Source organism: Rattus norvegicus, chromosome 8 (genome assembly GCF_036323735.1).
Source record: "Rattus norvegicus strain BN/NHsdMcwi chromosome 8, GRCr8, whole genome shotgun sequence".
In the NCBI taxonomy this organism is placed as follows: domain Eukaryota; kingdom Metazoa; phylum Chordata; class Mammalia; order Rodentia; family Muridae; genus Rattus; species Rattus norvegicus.
Genome location: NC_086026.1, coordinates 83,401,780 through 83,413,880, shown reverse-complemented (window position 1 = coordinate 83,413,880; position 12,101 = coordinate 83,401,780). Strand labels below are relative to the sequence as shown.

The 12,101-nt window shown below is 40.5% G+C and overlaps 1 protein-coding gene across 1 annotated transcript in view; it reads left to right on the top strand.

Moving 5' to 3' along the window:
* Unc13c (unc-13 homolog C) overlaps positions 1-12,101 on the top strand; it is a 426,173-nt gene that overhangs the window by 139,942 nt on the left and 274,130 nt on the right.

Below are 12,101 nucleotides of genomic sequence, written 5' to 3'. Positions count from 1 at the left end.
TAAGAATATGTATACTCTTTGGGTATGGGTGTTACTCAACATACATTGCCTTTAGTTATCTGGTTAATGTGTTAGATAAGACACATGCAGAAATCACAGGGCTTGTATCATATTTATACATGAGAGTTTGTAAATACATTCTTTTCTGAGACTGATCTTTCAAATTGAACCAAACGTCTTTAAAATCCCTCCGCTTCCGTTATCACCAATGCTCTTTCCTGACTGATGCTTCCGTCCTAGTCTCCGAAGTAAGATGCCTACACTGAGCCTTTCCCCACAACAAGCTATCTTCTCTATGATAGCCAGAATAAGGAAATTCAAAATGCAGCTATTCCTATGTTACCCTAATACTCACACAATGTCCCATCGGGTCTCCATAATGCAGGTTTTAAGAATGATAGAGTTTTGGTATCTGGGCTGTTTTTATCTGTCTCTACCACTAGTTATCCATTGTAGAAGCCTCTTCTGGTCAAAGTAGTCTGCCCCCTTCTGCCTTTACATAGTTAACTCTCTTCATTCACCCAGCATAAGTCAGCACCTAACTGAGGACAAGGTGTGCTGAGTAACATCCATGCCAAAAGAATACATATAGCTCTCAATCATATAAACAAAGTTTCCTACAAAACTCAAAAGCTGTGTTCTTTGAAGAAGTTATCCACCCGTCCTTACTATAATTCAGGGTTACACATCCCTTCTATTGGAAGTGGTTTGCTCCCCCTTATAAAATTCTAGTATACCTTTTTTGCCTTGATAAAATTATATTGTGTGATAGAATGATTAAATCTATTGCTGATGCCCAAGGCAATGGTTTCCTTTCTTTCAGTTAAGGTTTCACAGCCCCAAGTGAGTCTCTTAAACCCTACCAGTCAGATGCTATGCGCTTCAGTTTTAACTGTCGAAGTGGCAAAACCTAAAATCCTCTAGGAAGACAGTCTCCATGAAGAATTATCTAGATCAGGGTGGCCCATGGTTATGCTTGTTGGGGGATTGCTGGAATGTTTTTGGGTGGGTAAAAATACCCTGAATTTGAGCTGTCCCATTTTAAGGGCTGGGCCCCGAACTGGGGAGGGGTGACTGCAGATACCTGAGCAGAAGCAGTGAGCAGCAAAGGTGCCTTAATTCTCTCACTGCTCTTGACAGCTGATGTACTGTGACTAGCTGCTTGAGTTCCTGCCTTGGTTTCCCCTCACTGATGGATTAGGACCTGAAATTGTAAATTGGATAAATTCTCTCCTCCCACCTATAGCTTTTGATCAGCATATTTTATCACAGTAATTGAAATGAAGCTAACTAATACAGCTGTTTTCTATCTTATTGACCTCAGAATTTAATGGTCATTTTCTCTCTACCAAGTGATAAACTCTACTGGAATCTAGACTGTGTTTTAATTTACCACTGGTTCCCCATGACCCATCAGAAAGTATTTAACATTTAGAACATAATAAAAATTGTGCCATCATCTACATTACTTAAACTAAATTTAAACACATGTCAAAGTTAACTTCAATAGCATAATATTGATTTTGTTTTAGACGAACATGAGATTTAACAAACATTCAATTGTGAATATATAAATACAGAAAAAATATACTTTTGTGGACCTTGCATAGTAGAAATTTACAATAGAAATTACATAAAATGAAATTACCATGTTAGAGTCAAACATGCAATTTTAATACAAAGAATTAAATAAGTTCTTATAATGATATTAAGAACACCAAACTTCATTTATTTTGAATTCCTAAATAAGGGAAATTATAATGAACAATTTTCAAACATTATCTGATTTAATCCTCATAATCTCAGCACTGAATGAGATTCAAAACAAGATTGTCTGACCCCAGAGAAATTTGCTGTGTCAATTCCATGTACACAACATTAGCCGTCATTTTCTGGGCACCTGCTGTGTCTAGACACTCTGCAAAGTACTTATGAGCACACTGTCACTGTACTCTCATAGATAGGATTCTTATTAGAAACTGTCTCTGGATAACTGTATTATCAGACATTTAAAACTGATGAGTCCACACAAGGAAAAGTGACCAATGCTCCCATGACATCTTTCCCGAATGATCTCTCCCCTCCCCCAGCCTGTCTGGAAAAAGCTGGCACTTGCTTTTTCACTATTACATATCCCAAATTCTACAGTCACTGTGTGAATTCATACATAAGTCTATTCTGGCTAAAACCGTGCCAAAAGTAAACTCTGTTGTTGCTTGGACTGTGAGTTTTGATATGCGATATCCAAAAGGTCACTCATTATAATCAAACAATGGAGACGTCTACACCCCAAATAAGTAAATATGTGCTCACAAGAAGCTACAAGTAGGTCATGTTATCAGCCTCTTGGGCTATTGTCTGAGCTCAGAGTCAGATGTATAGAGAAGGACTGGGAGAATCCATCTTAAGCAGGAGATAAATACTCCCAGGGCACACGGAGAGATGGGGTTGGAGGATAAGGGTGTTCGGCTTGCCTGTTCAGAGACTATTTAGAGTTTCATTTCTTATGAGTTGAGTTTCTTGATATTTACCATTTTCAAAAGTTCAATCTACGTTAATAGCAATTTCCAGAAAAGCCACCTTTCCACAGCACCAGCTGCTCATTCAATCTTTAAGAACCATTAGGAAAATGAGTTTCATGCTAGTAACTACTTCTTTTGAAGTGATAGAAAATTTCAGAGTGTTTTGGGATGTGTAGCCATGTCTGCAAGGGCAAAGAGATGCTTTAAACCATTTTCTAGATACTTCAAACCATTTTCTAGATACTTCAGGTAGACAGAAAATATATGTAAGGTAATTGGATTCAACACCGATTCTCCTTTAAATCAATAGTTTTACCTTTAATGAGTCATTGTTGGGGAACTTTTTAGGGCCAAGTTCAAACAACTATTCATGATGAAGAGAAACTCCTCGAGCCCTACAGCATTTTGGCATCCTTATTTTTCATGCCCTATGATACCTATTTTAGTAACATTCCAATGTACTGCAAAGATAGAATTGATTTGAATAATTTGGGAAAATAGGAAAACATTATATAACATTCCAGGTAGATAATCCTATTTTAGCTAATACTTTGGCATTTCTTCTTTTTTTAATTTTATTTTTCTTGGATATTTTATGTATTTACATTTCAAATGTTATCCCTTTTCCCTCCTTTCCCATATCCCCTTCCCCTTCCCCCTGCTTCTATGAGGATGCACCCACTCCCACCCACCCACTCCAACCTCAGTGTCCTGACATTACCCTACATTGGGGTTATGAGCCTTTACCAAGGGCTTCTCCTCCTATTGATGCTGGACAATGCCATCTTCTGCTACATATGCAGCTGTCCATAGACCCATCCCTGTGTACTCATTGGTTGTTGCTTTAGTCCCTGGGAGCTCTGGCAGAGTCTGGTTGGTTGATGTTGTTCTTCCTATGCAGTTGCAAACCCTTCAGCTCCTTCGGTCCTTTCTCTAACTCCTCCATTGGGGTCTCCTTATTCAGTACAACAGTTAGCTGCAACAATCCTCATCTGTATCACTAGTGCTCTGGCAGAGCCTTCCAGGAGACAACCATATAAGGCTCCTGTCAGCAAGCACTTCTTGGCATCAGCAATAGTGACTGGGTCTGGTGATTGCATATGGGACAGATCCCCAGGTGGGGCAGTCTCTGGATGGCCTTTTCTTCAGTCACTGCTCTACTCTTTGTCCCTGTATTTCCTCCCATGAGTAGTTTGTTCTCCCTTCGAAGAAGGAATGAACATTTTGATCTTCCTTCTTCTTGAGCTTCATATGATCTGTGATTTTTTTCTTAGGTATTCCAAGCTTTTGGGCTAATATCCACTTGTCAGTGAGTGCATACAATGTATGTTCTTTTGTGACTGGGTTACCTCACTCAGAATAATATTTTCTAGTTCCATCCATTTGCCTAAGAATTTCATGTAGTCATTTTTAATAGCTGTGTAGTACTCCATTGTGTAAATGTACCACATTCTCTGTATCCATTCCTCTGTTGAAGGACATCTGGTTTCATGTCAGCTCCTGGCTATTATAAATAAGGCTGCTCTAAATATAGTGGAGCATGAGTCCTTATTATATATTGGAGCATCTTTTGGGCATTTCTAAGAAGGCTTCAGGGGCTGAAATGCTTCCACAGAATTGTCAAATATTGCTGTACCTTACATGCAGAGTCGGTGTACAGCCTAGGGAGGAAAGTCAGCCTTCCTAGTGTCCTGGTCCTTCAGGTGGCTAGGCCCTGAATCTATTAAAATACTCTTGACCCTGTAGCTATAGCCACAAAGCACATTCGCATTCCTGATTCCAGTAATCAGCAAGGCCAAGACTGAAATCATAGTCACTGACTTGAAAGCTAATACTCAAAAATATATTTAATAAAATGGCTAATATATATATATATGATAAAAACTTTAAATGTGAAAAGAATATATAGTAAACTGGGTCTAGCCACCACAGATTCAATCTACTCTGTTATAAAAAATAATCATGAAAGAAAATTACAACTGCAATGAAATGAAATGTCATTAAAACTAAGCAATAGGGCCAGACAGTGATAATGCACACCTTTAATCCCAACACTCAGAAGGCAGAAGTAGGCGGATCTCTGAGTTTGAAGCCAGCCTGGTATAGAAAATGAGTCCCAGCATGGTCAGGGCTGTTATACAGAGAAACCCTGTCTTAAAATGCCAAAACAAGCAGACAGACAAACAGATCTAAGCACTAGGGCCTAGGGAGATGGTTCGGTGGTTAAGAGCACTGTCTGCTCTTCTAGAGGACCTGAGTTCAATCCCCAGCATCCACATGGTGGCTCGCAGAGTTCTGTACCTCTAGTCCCCAGGGATCCAATGCCTTCGTTTGTCTTCTGGGATCACTGTATAAATTTGGTACACAGATACATGTACAGGTAAAACATTCATACATTTAAAACAATAAGATAAAAGTATTAAGCAATGTAACCAAAATTTAAATACAAAGAAGGCTATTTGGAGTATCATCAGTAACCTAGAGATAATTAAAAGTATATAGGAGAAAACGCATAGCTTTTTTTTTTCAGATACTAAGCCATTCTTAGATGGATATTGGCAGCCATGTGAGTGAGGTGACAGAATGGAATCTGAGTCAGTCTTCCATGACGTCCATAATAAGAACACGGAAGATTGCCTCAGGATCCTCTATACTGCCTCCCTCCTGATCATCTGTCCTTCGCTTAGATTTACATAAAAATCTCACCGTGTGCTGCAATCACTTTTATGTCTTCATGCATGTAAAGTAGCAAATGACGAAATACCAAAGCACAGACTCTGCTTCTACAGGGACTAAAATGTCTTCTGTCCTCAGCACTGAGTAGCCATGAGTCAAGTACAAGGCAAATGCCTGCTCCCTTCCCCTCTGCTACTGCCTTCCCATTGCTCTGCTTTTCAAAGTAATCGCTTAGAATTGACTTCTTAATCTAAGCAGTCAGTCATACTCACCACCACCACAGTCGAAACTCTGGACACCTGTACATTGTCTCTTCTACTGTGTAAAGTAATGAGAGAGAAGTTTGGAATAGGTGAAAAAGGAGGAGGGATGTGAATGGTTTGCACTCCAAGGGCAATGGTTACCATCGAAGTCCAGAATTTTCATCTATCTGACAAGAAATCAGAAAACCTACCTCAGGTATGTTCAGCCTTGAAAACCCTGTGACACGCTTGGGCACATCATGAGTTCTTCTCAATGGACATTGGCAACATAGTTCTCACCTATACCCAGCAGGTATGAGTTTCTTACATTGAGAAAACAGCTTTCTTTCTTTTATAGTATCAGTCTTCTCCTTTTCCTTCTGTTCTCAAGTCTACCAGTTTGTTATTCTCTCTTCGTTTTCCTCATCCATTTCTATTGAAAAGCTTCTACCTGTGGTAAGCTGCCTACTCACTTTGCTAACCTTTTCATGCTTCTCTAGTTCTAACTACGAAAACTCTGCACTTCCATCCTGGCCCAGAAGTCTGTTTTAAAAACAAACACCCAGGAAAACAAAACTCTGTACAAGTACATTAAATAAAGAACCAAGCACACTGCCATCAACCCCACCTTACTAGAAACGGGCCAAGGTGAGAGGAGGTTAGAGGTTATCCAGCCTTGACTCGGCTTGTCTTCATCCTGCTGGCTAGTTTTCCTTCTCTAACATGAGAACTAGCTTCTTCAGTCTTCCAAAGCAGAATAAAGCCAGCAGCTCCCCAGAAATCCTGTATGCCCTCAACATCAGGCTGGGACTGCTGAGACCACCTCGTAGACTGAGCAAGTGTCACATTCCCAGCTTCGCCCATGTCAGACAGCCAGTGTTGGAATATCGAGACCATAAAGTAAGCCAGTATATTGCTCTGGCGAAGGTAGCATGATTTTCCCCAAATTGATTAAATAAGAAAGAAAGACAAGAAGCCCATCACTGGGCTGGGCGAGGAGGAGGAGGAGGCAGGCCTTCTGGGTCGGAGAGAGGAAGATCGAAGGTAGGAGGAGGGCACTTCTTTCTGGACAGCGGGAGCAAAGCAGACAAGATGTAGGCCGGGGACTGATAGTTCTGATGGCAGAATCCATCAGGATCTGCCACGGGAAGATTCCTAACACAGACTAGTTGGTGAATTTAGGACCATAGATTCAGCACCCAGCGATTGTGTTATCTGTTGATTCTAAACTAAGATCATCGGTGTTTCCATTCCATGGCAACACAGGTGGGAACATAGCCGAGGAGGAATTTGGTCAGGCTTTGGGATGGTAAGATTGGGCAAAACTGAACGAGCTCAGGGAAAAGGTAGGGAGCGAAGCAGAGCGTGGGTTGGTGAGAGTGAGCCCCCAGCTAGCCTCAGAAATTTGGAATTGCTGAGCAGGCTTGGCAGCAGCCAGCTATGGGGTTAGATGACTGGGAATGTGGGCGGGGCTTCTGTTGCAAGAGAACTTGAACTGTGAGAAGTTGCACACATGGGGTTAGCCATGGGGCAAGCAGACTGCCGGGGCTGGAGAGTAGCCGGAGATAGCGTGGATTAATTTTTTAATATTACACGCAATAGGAGAACCATGAACAATATGTATTTCTCTTTTTTATTCTTTTTTAAATTAATTTATTTTTACACTCCAGATTTTATTCCCCTCCCGGTCCACCCCCCCGCAGGGTTCCACTTCCCATACCTCCTCCCCGCCCCTCCCGCACTACCCCCCCGCACCCGACCCCAACCCCCACCCCACCCCAGTCTCCACAAGGATGTCCCCACTTCACCCACCCCACCAGACTAAATCTACCACCATTCTGAAAATTTTCTGTTACCTGCGAAACATTGATTATTCGTTGTACAAATCTTGACTTCATTTCTCATCCCCTTTTAAGTCTGTGTTCCAAAAGAGTGAGTGACCAATGAGTTTCACAAAAAACAAATATTTTTAAATGTATCCATTTAGCAAGTGGCTATTGACCACATACACTGTTGTCTGAGTACCTCCATCCCTGTCAGACCCATAAAATATGACAAAAATCTCCCAAGGCTGGAGAGATGGCTCATCCATCAAGAGCACTGGCTGCTCTTTCAGAGACCAGGTTTGATTCCAAGCACCCACATGATGACCCACAGTCATCTATGACTCCAGCTCCAAGAAAGTCAGTGCTCTCTTCTGGCCTCCTATGGCACCAGACATACAAGTAGTACACACGTATGCATGGACAGACACACACTCATATACATAAAAATAAAAGTAAATAATCTGAAGAAAGAACCTCTCTCCAAAATTATACAAGCAAATTTTCTCATAGAAATTGAATTTTATTACATTCAGAAAAACAAATAAATAATCAAGAAATGATCTCGACATTGCTAAGAGCCTTAAAAGATCATCGGACAGTAGGCAATGTCCAGATGGCTTTCCTGGAGCTCTCTGCTTAGATAGTTTCCAGTCATTCACACAGGCATCCTTCTCCCTACAGACATGGTTAAATGCTTCTGAGTCAGCTATACTCTTATAATTAAGTGCAAAGCAATTAGCACACATATGAGTGTGTTTAAAACCATCAATAAGCATTAATCATTTAATGAGACCAAAGAAAAAGACAAGTCAAAAATGCTCAGTGAAATGACAGTAGGATGTGGTGGTACACACACATAATCCATAATCTAAAGTCCCTGTCCGTAGACTTTATTAGTTTTCACTGAAAGCATATCTCTGGGACTGCACCGTGCAACCATTAAGGGCACTTACTGCTCTTGTAGAAGACTGAAGTTGGTTTCCTGGAACCCACATTAGATGGCTCACGACTGCCTGCAACTCCAGCCCCAGTGAATCCAACGCCCACTTTTGACCTCTGGGCACTGCATTCATGTACACACACACACACACACACACACACACACACACTCACACACACACACTCAGACACACACACACTCACACACACACACGCACACACATACACATACACATACACACACACACACACACACACACACACACACACACACATACACTTAAAAATTAAGATAACCCTTAAAGGGAAAAATAGATTTCCCTCTTTGCATTCATGCATGGAATGTTGAATGTGTCTGCAAGAATTTGTAATTTTTTTTCCATCCCTTTCTGTCATTTCTGGTATTATATTTGCAAATTGGGAGTTTCAAACCCAATTCTGGTCCAATCAGTAACCATTCACAAAACACCTGGCTACCATGGAGCAAAGGGCCCAGTGCTCATGACAGGAATCAGGTATGCTCTGTAGCTTGGTTTCTGAATCTCCGACAATATGACAATATGCTTATTAGGAAAGCTGTCATCTGAACTTAACGACTCTAACACCACCACTCAAAGATCCTTACCCACGAGGCTTAGTGTGGGATTAGGACACGAGAAGTTAGTTTAGAAACAAGCCATGATTTTCCACCTCTTTATGGACACCCAGTGTGTTAGTTATTTTTCTGCTCTTGTGATAAAAAAAGTCTGACCAAAAGCCACTTGAGGACGAAAGGTTTTATTTTGGCTTACAGTTCCAAAAGGATGCAGTCCACCAGGACAGGGAAGGCACGGCAACAGCAAGGAAGAACAGGACAGCAGAAACAGGAAGTAAACTGATCACATTTTGTCTACTCGCAAGAAGTAGAGCGAAGCTATGAACCCTCAAATCCTGCCCCCCATTGAAGTACTTCCTCCAACAGGGCTCTGCCTCCTACAGGTTGCACAGCCTCTCCAAACAGAACCAAGTATTTGAATACATGAGCCTACGGGGCCTCTTTCTCATTCAAAGCACTATGCCCCATCAACAATATTAAGTAGCCAACTCTATGTAATGAAAGTAGAGGTGATAGGGTGGTGTGAGGATGGAGGACGTCCCTGGTGCTCTGTGGATGGAGGAGGTAATAATACAGTGTGAAGACTGTGAGGTAACAAAAATGCAAAGTCGGTCAAACAGGAATGCTCGATCAAAATATGCGACACATCTGTTCCTCGATCCCCACCTTTTTAACAGATGAACCTCTTTTGTTACCCTTCAGTTTGTACTTCCTTTTCATCAGGACTAGGAGGGGCGGGTTTCAGTTTAGTAAAGAGTGCAGGACAAGGTTTGGGGGAAGTGAAGCAAAAAACGCAGATGGCTTCAGAGAGGGCAGTTGGTCAAGGCTGTCCTAATTTTCGACAAATGCATTAGAGGTGAATTAATTTAAAGTGACCAGTCCAGCTCATGTTCTTGTAACTGTGCCTTTTTTGTCCCACTGTGGCCATCGCCTGTATCGACAGAATTCCCTGTCTCTCATAAGAATATCAGAACAGCCAGCTTTCTCTTCTAAACCTGCTGACTCCAGGAGTATTTTTCTTTGTCTACCAGAAGAGTGTGTTTCAATTTTTGGGAACTCTTTCCTGTTCTATATTCTTGTTTCCCTAAAATATCATCCACTTAAGTTATGGTTGAGTTTACACAAAATAATCGAAAATCTTGTAGGTTAAGCAGGAAGAAACAGTGTGAATACTTCAGGCAGAGCAGTGGGAAGCTGTGGACTGCCCTGGGTGTGTCATGATCTTCCGAGCCTAGATCTTCAGTTTGAGCTGTTTGCAGGTCAGAGGAGAGAAAAATCTAGGTTTTCTAAAAGCGAGGCTTTGTTGTGGAGAGCCTGCAGAAAGTGCGATGCTAGAATATAGGCTCTTTTGTGCTACAAAGAAAATAAGATACATTTTTGAACCTATCTGCCAAACTGATGTGACCTTAACATGTCCTTGGTATGGAAAGAATTAAAAAGCCAGAAGGTTTTAAATTACACTTGAGCACAAACAGAAAATTATTAAATAAAATACTGTTCAGTACCCACATTGTAGGACATGGCAATACCTTATGATTGAGTTAGGTTTATCCAAGGACTGCTTGATTCACAGAAAATACGCTAATCTACACAGACAGATTGAAGAATGCAGATTTAGAAATCTCGTAAATAGATTAATAGAAATTAATTATTTATAATTAAACAGAAAATAACCTTTAAAAATAAAAACAAATTTGTGATTTTGGTGGGGGAAATTCCAGAAAATTCAGTCATCTTAACCCAAAGACCTTATATAATGAAAACCTGTAGAAAATATGATGTCTAATTGACAATAATGAGCAAAAAGAGTTTGTATCATTACACCAGAATCTTTTAGTGCTGTTTTAGAAATTCTAAGCAACATCATCAAAGGGGAATACCAAAAAAGTTTTCAAGGACAAAAATTTTCCCAGCAGTTTTCTAAAGATTATTAGTAAAATGGAACCATTTATATGAAGTCGCTTTTGAGTTTCTTATGTAGATCATCACATATAATGCAAATAACAAGTATTTTATTCCTGGAATATGGAAAGAGAAATCTTTTGATGCTGCTAAAGTTACATTTAAAGATAAAGAATTAACTCTTGGTATTCTGTGCTTTTTCCAATCTGAGAATTAAGTGAAATGGCCAGGCTGATGACAATGGTGATGGTGACCATGGTTATGGGAGGCTAACGATGATGGTAATGGTGACCATGGTGATGGGAACAGGGATGAGGGTAGAAGTCGTGATGAGGATGGTGGGGTTGAATTAGTTGCTTTTCTGCTGGGTTAAAACACCATGACCCAACACAACTTACGAGAGAGTTAATTTAGACTTACAGTTCTAGAGCACTAAGTGCCCATTCTGGTGGGGCAGCATGAAGAACAGAATAGAGAGAGTGAACTGGACACAGGGTAAGGCAATAGTCCCTCCCAGCTCTCAGTGACATATTTCTTTAAGCAAGTCTATATCACCCTCATTCTCCAACAGCACCACCAACTGAGACCAAGTGCTCAAAACACCCAAGCTTAGGGCGTACATTTTTCATTCAAACCACCACAGTTATGATAATATTGGTATTAGTGGTAGTGATAATAGTGATGATGATAGTAAAAATGGTAATTGTGATGATGGTAGCAGTAATGGTTGTGGAGGTAGAAATGGTTTTGATAGGGATGATGGTGGTAGTAGTGTTGATCATGATGATAATGATAGTGATCATGAGGTTGGTGCTATTGATGGTATTGATGGTAATGATGATGCCATGATGGTGACAATAATGGTGGTCATCATTTTAATGATAGTGATGATGATGGTATAATGATGAGGGTGATGGTGATGGCTGTGGAGGTAGAGATGACTTTGAGACTGCTGTTGCTACTGATAATGATGATGGTGGTGTTAGTGGTGATGGTGTTGGTGATGGTAACGATTATGACATGACGTAATGATAATGGTGGTCATAATCGTAATGGCTGATAATGATGATGGCCCTGAGAATGATAGTAATCATTATGACAGAAATTTAGAAAAGAGGAGGACAGGAGCAGAGCTGGCAATGGGAGACAATTAGAGGAATGCAAACACAAAAAGGAGAAGAAACTAGAACTACAGCTTTGCCTTTTAGCATTCCACACTATTCGAGTTCGTGAGAAAGCTGAGCTCATTCATTGAAATCTTATAGATGACTGAAGTGACTACTAAAATATTATGTAATAATATTTTATTGAATTATTTTATTAAATATCTTTATTTAAAAGACTTTATGCATCTCGGCCCTCCTAAAATATTCAAAGAATAAGTTATATATCTTCCAAA